Source organism: Anabrus simplex, chromosome 9 (assembly GCF_040414725.1).
Source record: "Anabrus simplex isolate iqAnaSimp1 chromosome 9, ASM4041472v1, whole genome shotgun sequence".
NCBI classification, from domain to species: Eukaryota; Metazoa; Arthropoda; class Insecta; order Orthoptera; family Tettigoniidae; genus Anabrus; species Anabrus simplex.
The window spans coordinates 113930996-113953962 of NC_090273.1; the positions used below are offsets into that span (position 1 = coordinate 113930996).

Below are 22967 nucleotides of genomic sequence, written 5' to 3' on the forward strand. Positions count from 1 at the left end.
TTCAGCACGCTCCTTGGCAACGCCATTGGCCATACGTAGACCGACTTTCGTTATTCTAGCTGCCTTGCAAGTATGGGGGAACGGAGGGTATATGTGGAAACACTATTGAATTTCAGCCTAACATATGATTCTTAAGCAATCTATGGTGAAGTCCGCTGAGATACGGCAAAAACTCAAATAATCAAAATTTTAGGCCGTTTCATCGTCAACCTGCCTCTAAAGTTTCAAGACTGTAGCTGTCTGCTATGTTGGCAAAATTATTTTTCAACTGGTGCTTTGCGGAAAAAATTTGATATGGATCGAAACGTTCACCCCTTTCTATGGTATAAAGAGGCGAGATAAGAGAAAATGCCCCAGACAGTACTGTAGGCGACAAAATGGGACGTCTGATGGTGAAATCCTTACCTCGATACGACTTACCGTTTGGCCGCAATGAATTTCCAAATGGAAGTCTGCACTGTGTAGCCTGCACATTGCCTGGATCTATGCTATCTCTTTCTCTATTATATAAAGCCACAAGGCTAATTGACTGACTCACTGACTGACATTAATGTTTGCCCACTTCCAAGTCAGCTAGGAACTTGAAATTCGGCAATCTGATGGATATTAGGCTGCAACCCACGGAAATTTCCAAAAAGTTGATTTTTTAATTTTTTGCCCCCCTTCCGCCCAATCAAAGTATCGGACTCAAATTTCGTGTTAGACCCTTCCAGATGAACTGGGAACATGAAGTTCAGTAATCTGATAGCTATGGAGCTACAACCGAAGGAAAAATTCCAAATGTTCAATTTTTTTATATTTAGCCCCCCCCCCCCCCCCGAATTCCGAATCAAAATATCGGCCATAAATTTCGTGTTACACCCTTCCATATGAATTAGAAAGCTGAAATTCGGCAGTCTGATAGATATTGGGGTGTAAGCCATGGAGAAATTTTAGGATTTCCAGATGAGCTACGAAGTTAAAATTTGGCAATATTATAGCTATTAGGCTGTAACCCCAGGACAAATTCCAAAGCGTTCCCCCCATTCACAATAGCGCAGTGAAATTTCGTGTTAGAAGCTTCCAGATGAGCTAGGAACTTGAAATTCGGTAATCTGATAGCTATTAGGCTGCAATCTTAGGAAAAAAATCCAGAAAGCTGAAACTTTTGATATTTAGCCCCCCCTCCACCCAATAAAATTATCGGACTCAATTTTCGGTTTACACCCTTCCAGATGAGCTAGGAACTTGTAATTCGCCAATGCGTCCGTGCCCTTTATTAAGGTACAGCCCCAGCAATTGCCTTGTGTGAAAATAGGAAACCACGGAAAACTATCTTCAGATCTGCCGACAGTGGGATTCAAATCCACTATCTTCCGGAGGCAAGCTCACAGCCGCGCGCATCTAACCGCACGGCCAGCTTGCCCGGTACAGTGGGATTCAAACCCACAATCTCCCGAATGCAAGTACACAGCTACGCGACCCTAACCGCACGGCCAGCTCACTCGGTTCCGTTTGGAAACCTATAATCTGGAAAATAAACTTTGCCACTGGGAACACGACCACAACGTTGCATTCTTTGACACCATGCCTACGGTTTTGAATGAGGAGCTTTGGGTATTCTGTGAGAGAAATACAAACATAACCTTATCAACCTTCAATCTTCTAGCGCACATGGCAGTATGCCTCAGTCATTTTGTTTTTGTTGGAGTGGATAAAAATGTATATTTTGGAATTTTTCATTAAGATACAGGCTAATTGCTATCACTACTAAATTTCAAGTTTCTCACTCATCTGGAAGTGGGTATGCCAGTGAGTAAGTTTGTCAGTTTAGTTCTACAGCTCTTACCATAGTAGTAGTCTGGCGTAGAGAAGACAAATTTAAAACTCTCTCTTAATGTTGCTGTATGAACATAGTTTTCCAAAAATATTATATAAAATTGATCATGAATATCAAAGAGAAAAACTTTGAGTTCTTTGCTGGCATACTCCAAGTTACTTTCAAATGGGGAGCTTTGGGTATTCTGTGGGAGAAATACAAACATAACCATATCAACCTTCAATTTTCTACTGCACATGGCAGTACCGGTATGCATCAGTCATTTTGTTTCAGATGGAAGAGGTAAAAATGTGCTTCACTGTAATGGGTAATGGGACCAACGTTGAATTTTGTATTGTCCCAGCCACCTGAGCACAACGACACATGACTCAGAATATGTCCAAGATGTCTATTCCTCTTCCATAGCAATTGGTATCCCTACTCTCAGGACCACATGCTAGGCCACTTAACTGCTGCCCGTGGTTCGTGCATCAGCAAAAACTACAAGCAGTCATACAATCCATAACTTACAAGAAACATTCCAAATTCCTAGGCCTGCATACAACTAACTTGAAAATTAATTATATCAAAAAGGTGTGGTTAAAAAGAAATTTAATTTATTTTACCTTTTTTTTTCATGCCCATCTGAATAATTTATCTTGACCACATTGGTATAGGCCTAATACTTTACACACTTGTAAATGAGAAGGGGAATAGCCTCTTGCAAAATTAAATTTTCAAGACAATGCTTACTGCAATAGTAGTAATCTGGCCTAGAGAAGAAAAAATTTAAAACTATCTTTTAATGTTGCTGTATGAACTTAGATGTCCACAAATATTATATAAAATTGATCATGAATAGGTATCAAAGGGAAAAACTTTTGAGTTCTTCGCTGGCATACTGCAAGTTACTTTCAAATGGGGAGCTTTGTGTATTCTGTGGGAGAAATACAAACATAACCATATCAACCTTCAATTTTCTACTGCACATGGCAGTTTGCATCAGTCATTTTGTTTCAGGTGGAAGGGCTAAAAATGTACATTTTTGGAATTTTTTCTTAGCTTACAACCTAATTGCTATCAGTATCAAATATTCACTTTCTCACTCACTGGGTATGCCAGTGAGTGAGTGAGTTTGTCAGTTTACTTCTACAGCTCTTACCTTTCAAATGCTGAAAACTCAGTCTTCACCCTAATTCTCTTAGCCTTCATGACAGAGTCTATCATTTTCCTAGGAAACATTTTCATCCATTAATCTTACATCACCTCATAACCGAAGCCAGGCCATACATAGAGTTCATTCATAACTTAAGTCTTTATTTCCTTGATCTGAATGCCCGCTTGCCATTCCCACTTGCTGTTCCTACTATTGCACAGAATAGCCTACCTGTATGTTACACATCCTCTCTTCATATCCTGAATGATCCTAGGTAAAATTCTGTTAAGTATTACACATTGTCCCACTGAGTGAAAAATGCTTCACTGTAATGGGTAACAGGACCAATGTTGAATTGTATTGTCCCAGCCACCTGAGCACAACGAGGACATGACTCAGAATATGTCCGAGATGTCTATTCCTCTTCCATAGCAATTGGTATCCCTACTCTCAGGACCACTTGCTAGGCCACTTAACTGCTGCCCATGGTTCGTGCATCAGCAAAAACTACAAGCAGTCATACAATCCATAACTTACAAGAAACATTCCAAATTCCTAGGCCTGCATACAACTAACCTGAAAATGAATTATATCAAAAAGGTGTGGTTAAAAAGAAATTAAATTTATTTTACCTTTTTTTCATGCCCATCTGAATAATTTATTTTGACCAAATTGGTTTAGGCCTAATATTTCACACACTTGTAAATGAGAAGGGGAATAGTCTCTTGCAAAATTAAATTTTCAAGACAATGCTTACTGCAATAGTAGTAATCTGGCTCAGAGGAGACATCTTTAAAACTATCTTCTAATATTGCTGTATAAACATAGTTGACCACAAATATATAAAATTGATCATGAATATCAAGGAGAAAATCTTTTAGTTCTTTGCTGCCATACTGGAAGTTACTTGATGATGTAAATAAAAGGATTTCAACCAAGTTAGGGTAGTACAGATTTCTGTTGAACATATCTTACCCATTTTTAACACATAAAACTTTAAAAATATATCCTAATTTAAAACTATCTTTTAATGTTGCTGTATGAACTTAGATGTCCACAAATATTATATAAAATTGATCATGAATAGGTATCGAAGGGAAAAACTTTGAGTTCTTCGTTGGCATACTGCAAGTTACTTTCAAATGGGGAGCTTTGGGTATTCTGTGGGAGAAATACAAACATAACCACATCAACCTTCAATTTTCTACTGCACATGGCAGTTTGCATTAGTCATTTTGTTTCAGGTGGAAGAGGTAAAAATGTGCTTCACTGTAATGGGTAATGGGACCAACGTTGAATTGTATTGTCCCAGCCACCTGAGCACAACGAGCACATGACTCAGAATATGTCCAAGATGTCTATTCCTCTTCCATAGCAATTGGTATCCCTACTCCCAGAACCACTTGGTAGGCCACTTAACTGCTGCCCGTGGTTCGTGCATCAGCAAAAACTACAAGCAGTCATACAATCCATAACTTACAAGAAACATTCCAAATTCCTAGGCCTGCATACAACTAGATAATGAATTATATCAAAAAGGTGTGGTTAAAAAGAAACTAAATTTACTTCACCTTTTTTTCATGCCCATCTGAATAATTTATTTTGACCAAATTGGTTTAGGCCTAATATTTCACACACTTGTAAATGAGAAGGGGAATAGCCTATTGCAAAATTAAATTTTCAAGACAATGCTTACTGCAATAGTAGTAATCTGGCCTAGAGAAGAAAAAATTTAAAACTATCTTTTAATGTTTCTGTATGAACTTACATGTCCACAAATATTATATAAAATTGATCGTGAATAGGTATCAAAGGGGAAAACTTTGAGTTCTTCGCTGGCATACTGCAAGTTACTTTCAAATGGGGAGCTTTGGGAATTCTGTGGGAGAAATACAAACATAACCATATCAACCTTCAATTTTCTACTGCACATGGCAGTTTGCATCAGTCATTTTGTTTCAGGTGGAAGGGCTAAAAATGTACATTTTTGGAATTTTTTCTTAGCTTACAAGCTAATTGCTATCACTATCAAATATTCACTTTCTCACTCCACTGGGTATGCCAGTGAGTGAGTGAGTGAGTGAGTGAGTTTGTCAGTTTAGTTCTACAGCTCACCTTTAAATTGCTGAAAACTCAGTCTTCCAGATGAGCTACGAAGTTAAAATTTGGCAATATTATAGCTATTAGGCTGTAACCCCAGGACAAATTCCAAAGCGTTCAAATATTTCTTATTTAGCCCCCCATTCACAATAGCGCAGTGAAATTTCGTGTTAGAAGCTTCCAGATGAGCTAGGAACTTGAAATTCGGTAATCTGATAGCTATTAGGCTGCAATCTTAGGAATAAAATCCAGAAAGCTGAAACTTTTGATATTTAGCCCCCCCTCCACCCAATAAAATTATCGGACTCAATTTTCGGTTTACACCCTTCCAGATGAGCTAGGAACTTGTAATTCGCCAATGCGTCCGTGCCCTTTATTAAGGTACAGCCCCAGCAATTGCCTTGTGTGAAAATAGGAAACCACGGAAAACTATCTTCAGATCTGCCGACAGTGGGATTCAAATCCACTATCTTCCGGAGGCAAGCTCACAGCCGCGCGCATCTAACCGCACGGCCAGCTTGCCCGGTACAGTGGGATTCAAACCCACAATCTCCCGAATGCAAGTACACAGCTACGCGACCCTAACCGCACGGCCAGCTCACTCGGTTCCGTTTGGAAACCTATAATCTGGAAAATAAACTTTGCCACTGGGAACACGACCACAACGTTGCATTCTTTGACACCATGCCTACGGTTTTGAATGAGGAGCTTTGGGTATTCTGTGAGAGAAATACAAACATAACCTTATCAACCTTCAATCTTCTAGCGCACATGGCAGTATGCCTCAGTCATTTTGTTTTTGTTGGAGTGGATAAAAATGTATATTTTGGAATTTTTCATTAAGATACAGGCTAATTGCTATCACTACTAAATTTCAAGTTTCTCACTCATCTGGAAGTGGGTATGCCAGTGAGTAAGTTTGTCAGTTTAGTTCTACAGCTCTTACCATAGTAGTAGTCTGGCGTAGAGAAGACAAATTTAAAACTCTCTCTTAATGTTGCTGTATGAACATAGTTTTCCACAAATATTATATAAAATTGATCATGAATATCAAAGAGAAAAACTTTGAGTTCTTTGCTGGCATACTCCAAGTTACTTTCAAATGGGGAGCTTTGGGTATTCTGTGGGAGAAATACAAACATAACCATATCAACCTTCAATTTTCTACTGCACATGGCAGTACCGGTATGCATCAGTCATTTTGTTTCAGATGGAAGAGGTAAAAATGTGCTTCACTGTAATGGGTAATGGGACCAACGTTGAATTTTGTATTGTCCCAGCCACCTGAGCACAACGACACATGACTCAGAATATGTCCAAGATGTCTATTCCTCTTCCATAGCAATTGGTATCCCTACTCTCAGGACCACTTGTTAGGCCACTTAACTGCTGCCCGTGGTTCGTGCATCAGCAAAAACTACAAGCAGTCATACAATCCATAACTTACAAGAAACAATACAAATTCCTAGGCCTGCATACAACTAACTTGAAAATTAATTATATCAAAAAGGTGTGGTTAAAAAGAAATTTAATTTATTTTACCTTTTTTTTCATGCCCATCTGAATAATTTATCTTGACCACATTGGTTTAGGCCTAATATTTTACACACTTGTAAATGAGAAGGGGAATAGCCTCTTGCAAAATTAAATTTTCAAGACAATGCTTACTGCAATAGTAGTAATCTGGCCTAGAGAAGAAAAAATTTAAAACTATCTTTTAATGTTGCTGTATGAACTTAGATGTCCACAAATATTATATAAAATTGATCATGAATAGGTATCAAAGGGAAAAACTTTTGAGTTCTTCGCTGGCATACTGCAAGTTACTTTCAAATGGGGAGCTTTGTGTATTCTGTGTGAGAAATACAAACATAACCATATCAACCTTCAATTTTCTACTGCACATGGCAGTTTGCATCAGTCATTTTGTTTCAGGTGGAAGGGCTAAAAATGTACATTTTTGGAATTTTTTCTTAGCTTACAAGCTAATTGCTATCAGTATCAAATATTCACTTTCTCACTCAACTGGGTATGCCAGTGAGTGAGTGAGTGAGTGAGTGAGTTTGTCAGTTTAGTTCTACAGCTCACCTTTAAATTGCTGAAAACTCAGTCTTCACCCTAATTCTCTTACCCTTCATGACAGAGTCTATCATTTTCCTAGGAAACATTTTCATCCATTAATCTTACATCACCTCATAACCGAAGCCAGGTCATACATAGAGTTCATTCATAACTTAGTCTTTATTTCCTTGATCTGAATACCCTCCTGCCATTGAACACATCAGTTTTTACATATAGCTGTCCCAAGCCATCCCCCTTGCTGTTTCTACTATTGCATAGAATAGCCTACCTGTATGTTACCCATCCTCTTTTCATATCCTGAATGATCCTAGGTAAAATTCTGTGAAGTATTACACATTGTCCCACTGAGTGAAAATGCTTCACTCTAATGGGTAATGGGACCAACGTTGAATAGTATTGTCCCAGCCACCTGAGCACAACGACACATGACTCAGACTATTTCCGAGATGTCTATTCCTCTTCCATAGCAATTGGTATCCCTACTCTCAAGACCACTTGCTAGGCCACTTAACTGCTGCCCGTGGTTCGTGCATCAGCAAAAACTACAAGCAGTCATACAATCCATAACTTACAAGAAACATTCCAAATTCCTAGGCCTGCATACAACTAACCTGAAAATGAATTATATCAAAAAGGTGTGGTTAAAAAGAAATTAAATTTATTTTACCTTTCTTTTCATGCCCATCTGAATAATTTATCTTGACCAAATTGGTTTAGGCCTAATATTTTACACACTTGTAAATGAGAACGGAATAGCCTCTTGCAAAATTAAATTTTCAAGTCAATGCTTACTGCAATAGTAGTAATCTGGCCCAGAGAAGACAACTTTAAAACTATCTTCTAATGTTGCTGTATGAACATAGTTGACCACAAATATATAAAATTGATCATGAATATCAAGGAGAAAATCTTTTAGTTCTTTGCTGGCATACTGGAAGTTACTTGATGATGTAAATAAAAGGATTTCAATCAAGTTAGGGTAATACAGATTTCTGTTGAACATATCTTACCCATTATTAACACATAAAACTATAAAAATATATCCTGCTACATATGTCTCTGCTTTATTATCTTCCAACAGTTCAAGTGAGATCCAATGGTCTGACTTAGACAGTAATTTATGTCTTCGGAATCAACAGAGCAAGTTCCACTTACTGCTTGATTGTCAGCATCAGCACTCTCTAAGAACTGACATAAATTGGTAAGGGGAAAACAATCATCACACTCACCGTTTAACGTACTCATCATCTTGAAGGGCAAATACATACCATGTCAATGTATTCCAATTTTACCTCCATGTGATGCAGCAGAATCTTATTTTCATTTAAAGCATTTCTGGTACTTTTCTGAAGATGGGGAACATCAAATATGACAGCAGTTGGCTCACTACCGTATAGCCTACAAGAAAATGGAATGCACTGGGTCTAGGCCTAACTAAACTACCTTGACAAAGATTTCTCAATGCTTTCTGATGTGTCAAGCCTTGGTCACTACCTGTAACTGTGCAAACAACTTTCAACCCCAAGATGCTGTAATTCAGTTAAAATAAACACAATCAGGTCTTTTAACGCTACACTACTTACCGTAATGAATTTGTGATAAAATAATAAGCTGTTGTTTGCTTACAAGTTATGTGAATCCGTCTTATCATGACAAGGAATGCGTGATTTGCTGTAACATGTGACCTCACACCGACATACAGTATACATTGTTTATTAGCCTCATAATATAACGTCTTTGGGGGGTGACGTTTCATTGAAATAGGAGGGCAGAGTTTTTTTCTCAGACATTTCAGAAACCTCTACTGTAAGTACTTCAAGTATGGATTGATAAATACCAGAGACAAAAGGTAGGGCCTACCAGGATTCAAGATAGCAAGGGCTTGAGAAGCCTGACATGCATACCCGGATAATGAAATAAATTTGGACGACGTTTATAAATGTAAAGTGCCATAACGTTGCCTTCAACATTCCACTGCATAGCAGAGGGAACTTTGTTGCCATTGCCTGAGCACTGTTAAATAATTTACTGATGTCAAAAATTGATACCCACCTTCATCCATAGCAGAGTGTGTGCTTTCTTTAACTTCAATCTCCTCAACATCACTTATTACTGAAAGATATGGATTACGAAATACGAATCATGTTTGTGAAGTTGTTGAAATTTAATTTACACTTATATTCTCTGCAATTTTATTACTTGACACAGGTATCACTAAATTACAGGGATTATAGTGGAAAAGTTCCAAATGTTGGGGAACATCATAAATCAATCGGTGTCTAGCGTGGTTAATGAAGACCTTCTCGAGGAAACTATTTTCCCTAACATAACACCTGGTAGGGTACAGTTTACACCATCGCTCACAAGACACACTCGCTTCCACTGCTGCAGAGTATCCTTCCTGGTTTCGTTAGGACATTCATAAAAAGATGCTTATTCTTGATGTTGAGGTTACCAGTCATACAGACATAATAGCCACTTGTACATGCTAGAAAGTTGCAGGAGCATTTTAACCTCTCTGGAATAAAGATCATAATATTTGAAAACAACGTTTCACAAGTGACAACAAATGAAATGGAAGTAATGAAAAAATATAAATTAATGCACTATTTACACGTATATTTCCATAACTTACCTTCGCTGTGCTCAGCATTTTTGGCAGAAAATAACATCTCACAAAGTTTATGTTCCGACTTATGTACACGTAGCACTTGCTTACTATGAAATTACGAAACTACAGAACTCAAACATATAACAAAACTTTGACATTAAGCGTGTCCATAACTTTAACAGGCCCTTTCTTCCTCGCAACTTCTTCTCATAATTATTATTGAATATAGTATAAAAACGTATACAACTCCTTCACTATTTAACATTTGATTACTGTGATTATGAGCATACGCCATGATGCCAAGTCAGCCAATCAAGAAGCGACTATCTCCCTTGCAGCGCTTCCAAGAGGCATGGGACTGAAGTACAGCCTGTTGTTGTGATTCTTTAGTCGTATCTCGGTGTGCATTCTTACTTGGTTTATTCTTCCGGTAATTTAATTGAAATTTCAATTATTTACTAATATTACAAGATATTTCTCAACTATGGGTGAGTGGTTTTCATACACTGAAGCTACACGTTTACTTCTGCGACAAACTCTGCTTGATATTCGTCCTGGAGTACAACTGACTGCAGACAGTATCAACTTCTTCAATGATGTATTGGCTGCTAACTCTGAATTCCGTCCCCTTAGCCTATTTACTCTAGGTGCAATTGATTCTTTGTCACCTCTTCCTCTTGACCGGAGACATATCCAAATAATCCCTGCCGACATCTCTAGCGATATTCCTGACATTGTTTCACACTACATTTGTGCTTACTATGATGGCAGTATCATTCACATCTACGACAGTCTGAATACGCGCACTCTATCTCCGATACAGGCTCAGTATTTAAGAAAGCTTTTCCCGAGCATAGAAGTTGTATTTGAAGATGTACAACAACAGTTTAATAATACTGATTGTGGTTTCTTTTCAATCGCTTTTGCTGTATCACTTGCTCACGAAAGGAATCCATGTGATGAGCGCTACAATTGTTTAAAGTTCCCTGAGCATCTGCTGCACATATTGAACACTCGACAAATATCCCCGTTTCCTGTTCTTTCAAATGATGAATATTCAACTAACGTGATCCTTACATCCGACAATGATGACAACAAAGTGCCTAACAAAAAGCTCTGCGGCCGCAAAAAATCCAGAAAAAGGGGTCGACCAAAGAAGTTACTCTCTACTACTCAAGAGCAGCATCGAGAAGCCGTTAGGCGTTATAGTCAGAAAAAACCTGAAGTCCATAGGGAGGCGGTCCAGCGATATTCCCAATTACATCCTGAAGTCAATAGGGAGGCGGTCCAACGATATTCCAAATTACATCCTGAAGTCCATAGGGAGGCAGTCCAGCGATATTCCCAAGTACATCCTGAAGTCAATAGGGAGGCGGTCCGGCGATATTCCCAAGTACATCCTGAAGTCAATCGGGAGGCGGTGCGGCGATATTCCCAAGTACATCCTGAAGTCCATAGGGAGGCGGTCCAGCGATACACGGAAGTACATCCTGAAGTCCATAGGGAGGCGGCCCAGCGATATTCCCAAGTACATCCCGAAGTCAATAGAGATTCCATCAGGCGTTTCGAACAGTGTCATCGTGATAGCAAGCGTTCCCGTCACCTTCCTGGTAATTTAAGAAAACACGGTTTGATCGCCGTCTACAGTGGTGAACAGTTAAATTTAATTTCACCTTACCGTCTGAAAACAAGTTCGCTTTTACGCCCTGATTGTTTCAAATGCTCAAGTTGCCGGGCCCCACTCTTTGAAGAAGAGAGAGGCAGAAAAAAGTGGTGTTGTGGAGAAGGTGCCTATAATATTTTAGACCTCCCTCCTATTGATCTCGAAATATATCAACACCCCGACTTCAGATCTCGGCCCCGTATTTACAACGAAACATTTGCCTTCAGTGCCCTCGTTATTCCAGGTGGATGGCAACACCCTAGAAATGGAATAAGCTTCGTCAAAATATTAGGTAAGCTATATCATTGTGTCTACGATCTTTCATATAGAGGACCCTACAATAATCCATTCTCATTTTACATTGACGACGGAGAAGCTAGAAATAAGTGGGCTGAACAACAAAACCTTAACTCTACAGTTGTCAAGACATTCTCAGATTTCTTGCTCGCCAACAACCCTTACATTCACCTCTTCAAACAGCTGTACAACGAGCCATCGGAAGATGCCCATTTAGTATTTGAAAATACTACAAGGCGCACTCATGGACCAAATATTGGAGATCGTCCGTTGGGATATGAGGTTGCTGCTCTTCTGAGTACTGACAAGGAGACCTACTACCCCAGAAAAATCGCTATTTGGAAGATCGGTGAAGGAAAGCCTCACACAGTAGACATTTTCCATCCACTGTACGAGACTTTCCAATATCCCCTGCTCTGTCCACATGGTACGCCCGGCTGGCACATTGGACGCCTTGACAACAACAGTAAAAAAATTTCCCAGTTGAATTACGTAAGATGTTTACTGTTGTCTGATTCACGGTTTCGTCAATTCGACAGACTTTCCGAAACGTGGTTAATTGACATGTATGCACGCATTGAAGAAGAACGATTGCGTTATGTACATTTATCACAACGTAAGGGTAATAGCAGCTCCTTAAGAATAGCTCCCTTTGAGGAAGTACAGTCTGTTGTTTCCGATGTCAGGTATGTCAAGAAAACTAACCATACAGAGCGTGTTCAAGCTGAACGAGCAGTCCCTAGCCATGAGCAACGCCAGGTCACCAATGATATTCACAATGATGAGACTGTTCAAGGCGAGGGCGGCGTTGTTCCTGGAAGGATTTATTTGCCAAGCACCTTTACTGGCGGAGAAAGGTACATGAAAGTTAAGTACCTCAACGCAATCGCCTTGGTAAACCGGTTGGGTGGCCCCACTTACTTTTTAACCATTACGACCAATGCACAATGGACTGAAATAAGAATGTCCAAGACACCTGGATCCAAAAATCAACCTGATGTATGTGCTAGGGTGTTTCATTGTAAACTACTGGAACTTCTTCGTGACCTTCGTTCAGGGTCTTTCTTCGGTGAACCGGCATATATAATTTATGTAATTGAATTTCAAAAGCGAGGTTTGCCACACGCGCACGTTTGTTTTCGAATAGAGAAACAAGAACTCATTCCTGTACAAGCTGCTGACATTGACAAGTTCATCAGAGCAGATATCCCAGATATAGAGGAAGCTGGAGGTAAACTACGTGAACTCGTCATCGCTAACATGATCCACGGACCATGTGGACCCCATCATCGCACTAATCTTCCCTGTTGGGACGAAACACTTCATAAGTGTACAAAGTTCTTCCCCAAACCTTCCTCAGAGACGACGTACGTTGACAACAATGGATTTGTTAACTACAAACGGAATGCTAACAACAAGGCACATATTGCATATCGTGGCAGACCTGTTGAAATTGACGATACTTGGGTAGTCCCTTATAACGCAGCATTATTGCTCAAATACGAGTGCCATATTAATTTGGAGCTTGCTTCACAAAGAGCGGTGGTAAAATACCTTTTTAAGTACATCACCAAGGGTAGTCCTTTAGCCAATGTGGCCATTGTCAGTGATTCAGATTTGGTTAACGAAGTGGAAGAGTATGTATCCAAACGATATATTGGTTCAAGCGATGCAGTATGGCGTGTTCTTGAGTTTAATCTCACGGAGAGCGAACCCTCGGTTACATGTCTTCCTGTACACTTAGAGGGAAAGCACTCTGTTTACTTTCGACCTGGTGAAGAAGAGCAAGCAATACATCGCAGTTCATCTCTTTTGATTGTTTACTTTTCTAGACCTCAGATTCAAGAACTTGAAAATTTGACATATATACAATTTTACGAAAATTATATTCTCCACGCAACTCGCCCCAAATCATTAAAAGTTCCTGTCATTGAACATCCTGATGGCCGACACTTCATTACAAAGCGCCAGAGAGGTAAATCCGTAGCTCGAATGTTTTGGGTGGCTCCTCAGCGAGGGGAGCAATTTTACCTTAGAATGCTCTTGAATTCTTTCCCCTGTCGTGGCTATCAAGATTTGATTACACGGGGCGGTGTTCACTGCACTTCTCTTCAGCAAGCAGCTCGTAACCTCGGCCTTGTCAACGATGAACAGGAGTACATACTTACGCTTGCAGAGGCATCCCAGTTCATGCTTGGTAGATCTTTACGATCATTTTTTGTTCTTCTGTGTAATATTGGGGCACCGGCAGTCTTGTTGTGGGAAGACTTTAAGAATAAGCTGGCAGAAGACTTCCTTCATGTTACATCTGATGATCCAGACAAGGCTTTCAAATTGGCACTTCTCGAAATCGATCGTTTACTTCGACGCCACGGCTCAAATCTTTATGAACAAGGACTGCCAGTTGTAGAAGACACAACTACTGAGCTTGGCAGGGAAAGGTTCCAATACAATGTAGGCTCTCTCAAATGCTTCTTAGAAGAATGGCTGCCAAAGCTTTCAGAGGAACAAACACACTTTCTCGGCTATATCGAAACACTTTCAACATCCGCCAATTTGACTGGCTCGAAAATGCTGTATCTCGATGGCCCTGGTGGTTATGGGAAAACATTGATTTTGAAAGTAGTGATAGCTCTTTTCCGCTCACAGGGCAAAGTCGTCTTATGTGTAGCAAGTTCTGGAATAGCTGCCCTCAACTTTGACGGCGGAACTACTGCACACAGCATGTTTCGTCTCCCCCTTGATGTGGGTGATGGTTCTGGATATTGGTCTCTCACTAATGGATCCCAAAGAGCTGACCTTATTCGAGAGGCAGCCTTAATCATTTTTGATGAAGTGTCCATGGCAAACAGGTTCCTTCTTGAAATACTCGACAGATCTCTGAGAGACCTAATGAGGAACGACAGTGCTTTTGGTGGTAAGGTCATAATTTTTTCTGGAGATTTTCGACAATGTGCTCCTGTTGTATCAGACGCGAAATCACCTTCTGATGTAACAAACGTCTCGCTCAAATCTTCAAGACTCTGGGGAGAAATGAAAAAATTCCAACTAACGATACCTCAAAGAATTAAAGGGGAAGAACGTTACTCAAAATTCCTTCTTACAGTTGGCAACAACGAAGTAGAGCATGTCATCATTGGTAAGGGGAGAGAACAACAAACATTAATACCTTTACATGGAGTTCCGTTCACAGATTCTTTGAAAGAACTGTTAGAGGAAGTATACCCACATGATATACTTTCCAACCCAGACAATGCTTCCAAACGTGCCGTTCTATGCACAATCAACGCCAATGTACATGAAATAAACTCTGCCATTCTGCAATCTTTGGAAGGCGACCTTTTTCATTTGTACAGCTCTGATTGGCTAGAAGATCAAGTTAAGGATTCTGCACATAACCTTGTGGATCAAGATGTGCTTCATCAAGCTCAGTGCAAGGGAGTCCCTAATCACGATTTGGCTCTAAAAGTCGGAGCAGTTTGTATTATAACTAGGAATTTAAATTTTTCTGATCACCTTGTGAATGGTACAAAAGTTATTGTTTTATCAATCTCACCTAGACTTATAGTGGTTCGTAGACCAGGGTTAGATGAACGTCTGGGTATACCAAGAATAATGTTCAAGTTCTCCTTACATCGCACCATCCATATGTGCAGGAGACAATTTCCCCTTCAAGTCTGTTATGCCATGTCTATCCATAAAAGCCAGGGACAAACTATTGAGTTTGTTGGAGTCGACCTCCGCACTGATGTCTTTAGTCATGGCCAACTGTATGTGGCTCTGAGCCGGGTTCGATCTCCGTCCCACATCAGAGTACTTGTTCCTTCTGATCGTGTTTTGGATGGCGTGGCTTTTGTCAAGAACGTGGTTTACGAACATTTACTTTAGTATGCATAACCAAAGCTTTAATATTACTGTCTTAGGGTAAAATCTCGCCAGCCTTCACCCAAAATAACTAATTAAACGTTGACTATCTCAGAAAGAAAGTCCCATGGGCTCTGAAAAAAGGAGCGTGGGCTTGAGACTACGGGACCCTTAGCTGAGTCCTGGCTTTGTTTCCAGTTACTTGCACTAGAGTTCTCACGTTCACCTATCCTATTCGACCTCCCTTGCTCATCCCCCTGTGGCTGGGGGCGGTAGAATAACACCCACGGTATCCCCTGCCTGTCATAAAAGGCGACTAAAAGGGGCCTCAGAGGCTCTGAACTTTGTAGCGTGGGTTGGCGACCACGGAGCCCTCAGCTGAGTCCTGGCATTGCTTCCACTTACTTGTGACGGGCTCCCCACTTTCATCTGTCCTATCCGACCTCTCTTGGTCAACTCTTGTTCTTTTCCGACTCCGACGTTATTAGGTTTGTGAGGACTAGGGAGTCTTTCATTTTCACGGCCTTCGTGGCCCTTGTCTTACTTTGGCCGATATCTTCATTTTTCGAAGTGTCGCATCCTTTCCATTTTCCCCTCTGATTAGTGTTATATAGAGGATGGTTGCCCAGTTGTACTAGCTCTTAAAACAATAATCACCACCACCACCACCTCCCTTGCTCAGGTCTTGTTTTTTTTTTCGATCCCGACGGTATTAGAGCATTAGAGGAGTAGAGTCTTTCATTATCACGCCCTTCGTGGCTCTTGTTTCTTTGCCCGATACCTTCATTTTTCGAAGTGTCGGATTCCTGCCATTTTCTGTCTGTTCAGTGTTTTTGGAAAATAGTTGCTCAACTCTACTTCCTCCTAGAACAATAATCATAACCACCACTCTCATCCCCCTGTGGTGGGGGCGGTAGAATACCACCCACAGTATCCCCTGTCTGTCGTAAGAGGCGACTAAAAGGGGCCCCAGGGGCTCTGAACTTTGGAGCGTGGGTTGGCGACCACGGAGCCCTCAGCTGAATCCTGGCATTGCTTCCACTTACTTGTGCCAGGCTCCTCACTTTCATCTATCCTATCCGACCTCCGTTGGTCAACTCTTGTTCTTTTCAGACCCCGACGGTATTACGTATGGACGCCTAGGGAGTTTTTCATTTTCATGCCCTTCGTGGCCCTTGTCTTCCTTTGGCCGATATCTTCATTTCTCGAAGTGTCGGACCCCTTCCATTTTTTCTCTCTGATTAGTGTTATATAGAGGATGGTTGCCCAGTTGTACTTCCTCTTAAAACAATAATCACCACCACCACCACCACCACTCTCAGAAATAAAAATGGCACTACGCAGACAGTTCTACAAAAAAAAAAAAAAAAAATTCCAATCAAGAGAAGCTGCAAGTAGCAAACGAGACGCATGCATTTGTCATTGATACAAAACAAGACTAGGATATCACATCAAGAAATAACGACATCGCCATTGATAAAACAGTATGCTAGAATTTCTGCTAACATAACTTCCACGGCGCCATTCATACAGCACTACTCCAATGCGTCTGCTCAAGGAAAACGCATGGTCATTGATACAGCAGTAGGCCAGGGGATCTGCTACAGAAAACTCCACGTTCTCACTCATAGTGGCCCCAGGGGCTCTGAACTTTGGAGCGTGGGATGGCGACCACGGGCCCCTTAACTGATTCCTGGCATTGCTTCCACTTACTTGTGCCAGGCTCCTCATTTTCATCTATCCTATCTGACCTCTTTTGGTCAACTCTTGTTCTTTTCCGAACCCGACGCTATTAGGTTTGCGAGGGCTAGGGAGTCCTTCATTTTCACGCCCTTTCGTTTCCCTTGTCTTCCTTTGGCCGATATCTTAATTTTTCGAAGTGTCGTGTCCCTTCCATTTTTCTCTCTGATTAGTGTTATATAGAGAATGGTTGCCCAGTTGTACTTCCTTTTAAAACAATAATCACCACCACCATCCTTAAGTTACGAGCGTGCGTTGCCCAGTTGTACTTCCTCTTTAAGCAATAATTATCACCACCACAACACTTACTAATTTCACGCCAGTCACTTTCATCCATCCTATCCGACGTTCGTTGGTCAACTCTTGTTCTTTCGAGCCCGACGGTACTAGAGCACTTGAGGGCTACGGATGCTTTCATTTCAACGCTCCTCGTGGCCCCTTGCCGTTCTTTAAACGATACCCTAATTTTCGAAGCGTCGGGTCCTTTCCAATTTTTGTCTCTCATCAGTTTTACATACGGGATGGTTGCCTATTTGTACTTCCTCTTAAACAATAATCACCACCACACCAAAACAAAACTACTCGTCGTCAATGGTAGCGCACTAGGCAAGGGCATCTGCACAGCAAAACTCCCCGTCGTGATTGATATACAACTAAGCTAAGGGATCTCCTGACCTAGACTGCCCGTCGTGATCGAAACACCAGTAAGCTAGAGCATCAGCTCAACAGAACCCATCGTTGTGATTGATGCAGCAGTAGGGCAGGGGATCTGCTCAACTCAAATCCCCGTCGTGATTGATAATGCAGTAAGCCAGAGAATCAGCCAAAAACTAAAATCTCAAAGCTTTCGTTATGCATACTAAAACAAATGTTGCCCCAGGGGCTCTGAACTTTGGAGCGTGGGTTGGCGACCACGGGGCTCTCAGCTGAGTCCTGGCATTGGTTCCACTTGTGCCAGGCTCCTCACTTTCATCTATCCTATCCGACCTCTCTTGGTCAACTCTTGTTCTTTTCAGACCCCGACGGTATTACGTATGGAGGCCTAGGGAGTCTTTCATTTTCATGCCCTTCGTGGCCCTTGTATTCCTTTGGCCGATACCTTCATTTTTCGAAGTGTCGGATCCCTTCCTGTTTTCTCTCTGATCAGTCATATAAAGAGGATGGTTGCCCAGTTATACTTCCTCTTAAAACAATAATCACCACCACCACCAATAAAACAAATGTTTGCAGACCACGTTCTTCACGTGGCCAACATCATCCAAAACACATTCAGAAGGAACAAGAACTCTCATGCGAGCCACAGATCGAACCCCGATCAAAACCACATACACTTGGCCATTGCTAAAGAAATCAATGCTTAGATCCACTCCAGCAAACTCAATAATTTGTCCCTGGCTTTTATGGATAGACATGGAATAAGAGACTTGAAGGGGAAATTGTCTCCTGCACGTATGAATGGTGCGATGTAAGGAGAACTTGATAACATGCTTGGTATACCAAGACGTTCATCTAACCCTCGTCTACGAACCACTGTGAGTCTCGGTGGGATTGATAAAACAATACCTTTTATACCATTCACAAGGAGATCAGAAAAAATTAAATTCCTTTCTATAGGCCTTATACAAACTACACCTACTTCTAGAGCCAAATCGTGATGACGTACTTCTTGCACTGAGATGTATCGAGCAAATCTTGATCTACATGGTTATATGCACAATCTGTAACTTGATCTTCTACCCAATCGATGCTGTACAAATGGAAAAATCACCTTCCAAAGATTGAAGAAGGGAAGAGTTTTTCTCATATACTTTGGCATTGATTGTACATAGAACGGCACGTTTTGAAACATTGTCTGGATTGGAAAAGATGCCTTGTGTGTATATTTTGTCTAACAGTTCTTTCAAATAATTAGTGAACGGAACTCCATGTAAAGGTATTAACGTTTGTTGTTGTCTTCCCTTACTAAAGGTGACATGCACTACTTCGTTGTTCCCAACTGTAAGAATCAATTATGAGTAACATTCTTCCCCTTGAATTCTTTGATTAGTTACTTGGATTTTTTTCATTTCTCCACAGAGTCTAGAGGATTTGGGTGAGCCGTTTGCTACACCAGGATATGATTTCGCTTCTGTTAAAACAGGAACACATTGTCGAAAATCTATACAAAATATTATGACCTTTTACTAAAAAGCACTGTCGTCTCCCATTAGGTCTCTGAGAGATCTGTCCAGTATTCCAAGACGAATCCTTTTGAAAACACACTTCGTGAAAAATGATTAAACCTGCCTATCGAATAAGGTCAGCACTTTGGGATCCATTAGTGACATACCAATATCCGGAACCATCACCCACATCAAGGGAGAAACGAAACATGCTATGTGCAGTAGTTCTACCGTCAAAATTGACGGCAGCTATTACAGAACTTGCTACATAGAAAACGGTTTCGCTTGCGAGCGGAAAAGTGCTATGGCTACTTTCCAAATCAATGTTTTCCCGTAACCACCAGGACCATCGGGACACAGCAATTTTGAGCCAGTAAAATTGGTAGATATTGAAAGGTTTTCGATATAACCACGAAGGTATGATTCTTTATCTGAAAGCGTTCGTAGCCATTCGTCCAAAATCCGTTGGAATAAGCCTGCACTGTATTGAAACCTTTCCCTGCCAAGCTCAGTAGTTCTGTCTTCAACAACTGTCAGTCCTTGTTCATAGAGATTTGAACCGTGACGTCGAAGGAAACGATCGATTTCAAGAAGTGTTAATCTGAAAGCCTTCTCTGGGTCACCAGGTGTAACATGAAGGAAGTCTTCTGCGAGCTTATTCTTAAAGTCTTCCCACAACAAGACTGCCGGTGCCCCAATATTACATAGAATTAAAAATGATCGTAGAGCTTTACCAAGCATGAATTGCGATGCCTCTTCAAGCGTAAGTCTGTACTCCTGTTCATCGTTGACAAGGCCGAGGTTACGAGCAGCTTGCTGAAGAGAAGTGCAGTGATTACCACCCCGTGATATCAAATCTTGATAGCCACGACAGGGGAAATCATTCAAGAGCTTTGGAAGGTAAAATTGATCTCCTCGCTGAGGAGCCACCCAGAACATTCGAGCTACACATTTACCTCTCTGCCGCTTTGTAATGAAATGTCGGCCATCAGGATGTTCAAGTACAGGAACGTTCAATCAGGTGGGGCGTCATGAGTAAAGAATATAAATTTCATAGAATTGGGTGTATGTCAGCATTTCAAGTTCGGGAAGCTGAGGTCTGGTAAAGTAAATAATCAAAGAGATGAGCTGTTACGTAATGCTTGCTCTTCTTCCCAAGGTCGGAAGCAAACTGAGTGTTTTCCCTCTAAGTGTACAGGAAGACATGTAACTGAAGGTTCACTCTCCGTGAGATTAAACTCAAGAATACGCCATACTGTATCGCTGGAACCAATGTACCGTTTGGTTACGTACTCTTCCACTTCATTAACGGAATCTGAATCACTGACAACGGCGACATTACCTAAAGGACTACCATGGGTGATATATTAAAAAAGGTATTTTACTACTCTTGTTTGAGAAGCCAGCTCCAAATTAATGTGTCATTCGTATTTCAGCAATAATGCTGCGTTATAAGGGACAACCAAGGTATCGTCAATGTCAACAAGACTTCCGCGATATGTAATTTGTGCCTTATTGCCAGCATTGCGTTTGTAGTTAACAAATCCATTGCTGTCAATGTATGTGGTCTCTGATGAAGGTTTGGGGAAGAACTTTGTGCACTTATGAAGAGTTCCGTCCCAACAGGGAAGATTAGTACAATGATGGGGGCCACATGGGCCGTGGATTATGTTAACGATGACCAGTTCCCGAAGTTTACCTTCAGCTTTCTCTATATCTGGAATATCTGCTCTAATGAACTTGTCGATGTCAGCAGCTTGAACTGGCATGATTTTTTGTTCTTCCATACGAAAACAAATGAGTGCATGACACAGACCTCGCTTTTGAAATTCAATGGTATAAATTATGTATACCGGTTCACCAAACAAACGCCTGAACGAAGATCACGAAGAAGTTCCAATAGTTTACAATGGAACACCCTAGCGCACACATCAGGTTGATTTTTGGATCCAGCTCTCTTGGACAACGATATTTCAGTCCAATGTGCGTTGTTTGTTATGGTTAAAAAATAATTCGGAACGCCCAGTCGGTTCACCAAGGCCATTGCGTTGAGGTATTTAACTTTCATGTACCTTTCTCCTCCAGTGAAGGTACTTGGCAAATATACCCTTCCAGGAACAACGCCTTCCTCGCCTTGAACAGTCTCATCATTGCGGATATCGTTGGTGACCTGGCGTTGCTCATGTGTAGGGACTGATCGTTCAGTCTGAGCACGCTCCGTATGGGTAACTGTGTTAATACCCCTAACATCAGAAACAACGGACTGCACTTCGTCAAAGAAACCTGTTCTTAAGGAGTTGTTACTACCTTTAATTTGTGAAAAATTTAAGTAACGCAATCGTTCCTCTTCAATGCGTGCATACATATCAGTTAACCACGTCTCGGAAAGTCTGTCAAATTGACGAAACCGTGATTCAGATAAAAGTAAACATCTTACGTAATTCAGTTGGGAAAGTTTTTTGCCCTTATTGTCAAGCCGTCCAATGTGCCAGCCGGGCGTACCATGTGGATAGAGCAGCGGATATAGAAAAGGCTCCTACAGAGGATGGAAAATATCTACTGTGTGAGGCTTTCCGTCACCGACCTTCCAAATAGCAATTTTCCTAGGGTAATAGCTCTCCTTGTCAGTGCTTAGAACAGCGGCAACCTCATATCCCAATGGACAATCTCCAAGATTTGGTCCGTGGATGCACCTTGTAGTATTTTCAAATACTAAATGAGCGTTTTCGGATGGTTCGTCATGGAGCTGTTTGAAGAGACGAATGTAAGGATTGTTCGTGCGCAAGAAATCTAAGAATATGTTCACTACTACAGGGTTAAGGTTTTGTTGTTCAGCCCAGTTATTTCTAGCTTCTCCGTCGTCAATGTAAAAGCAGGACGGATTATTGTAAGGGTCACTATATGAAAAGTCGTACACACAATTGTATAGCTTGCCTAATATTTTTATAAAACTTATTCCATGTTAAGGGTGTTGACATCCACCTGGAATAACGAGAGCACTGAAGGCAAATGCTCCGTTATACATACGTGGTCGAGGTCTGAAATCCTGGTGTTAGTATATTTCGAGATCGATAGGAGGAATGTCTAAAATATTACAGGCACCTTGTCCACAACACCACTTCTTCCTGCCTCTCTCTCCTTCAAAGAGTGGAGCCTGGCAACTTGAGCATTTGAAACAATCAGGCCGTAAATTGAACTTGTTTTCAGACGGTAAGGTGAAATTGAATTTAACTGTTCACCACTGTAGACGGCGATCAAACCATGTTTTCTTAAATTAGCAGGAAGATGACGGGAATGCTTCTGCTCAGGATGACTTTGTTCAAACGTCTGTCTGCATCTCTATGGAGTTCAGGATGCGCTTGGGAATATAGGCGGACAGCCTCCCTATGAACTTCAGGGTTTCTCCGACTATAACGCCTGACGGCTTCTCCATGCTCTTCTTGAGAAGTTGAGAGTAACACCTTTGGTCGACCTCTTTTTCTGGATTTTGGGCA

General features: G+C 41.0%; 1 protein-coding gene and 1 long non-coding RNA gene across 2 annotated transcripts in view; one reads left to right on the forward strand and one right to left on the reverse strand.

The window, feature by feature from the left end:
- The window catches only part of fusl (fuseless), a 526426-nt gene that overhangs the window by 81137 nt on the left and 422322 nt on the right, over positions 1–22967 (forward strand). The gene's annotated exons all lie outside the window — the stretch shown is intronic.
- Positions 9280–10016, reverse strand: LOC137502205 (uncharacterized). The gene is made up of 2 exons (XR_011018717.1): positions 9772–10016; positions 9280–9654 (listed from the first exon to the last, which is right to left on the reverse strand). It is a non-coding gene; the product is annotated as an uncharacterized lncRNA (long non-coding RNA).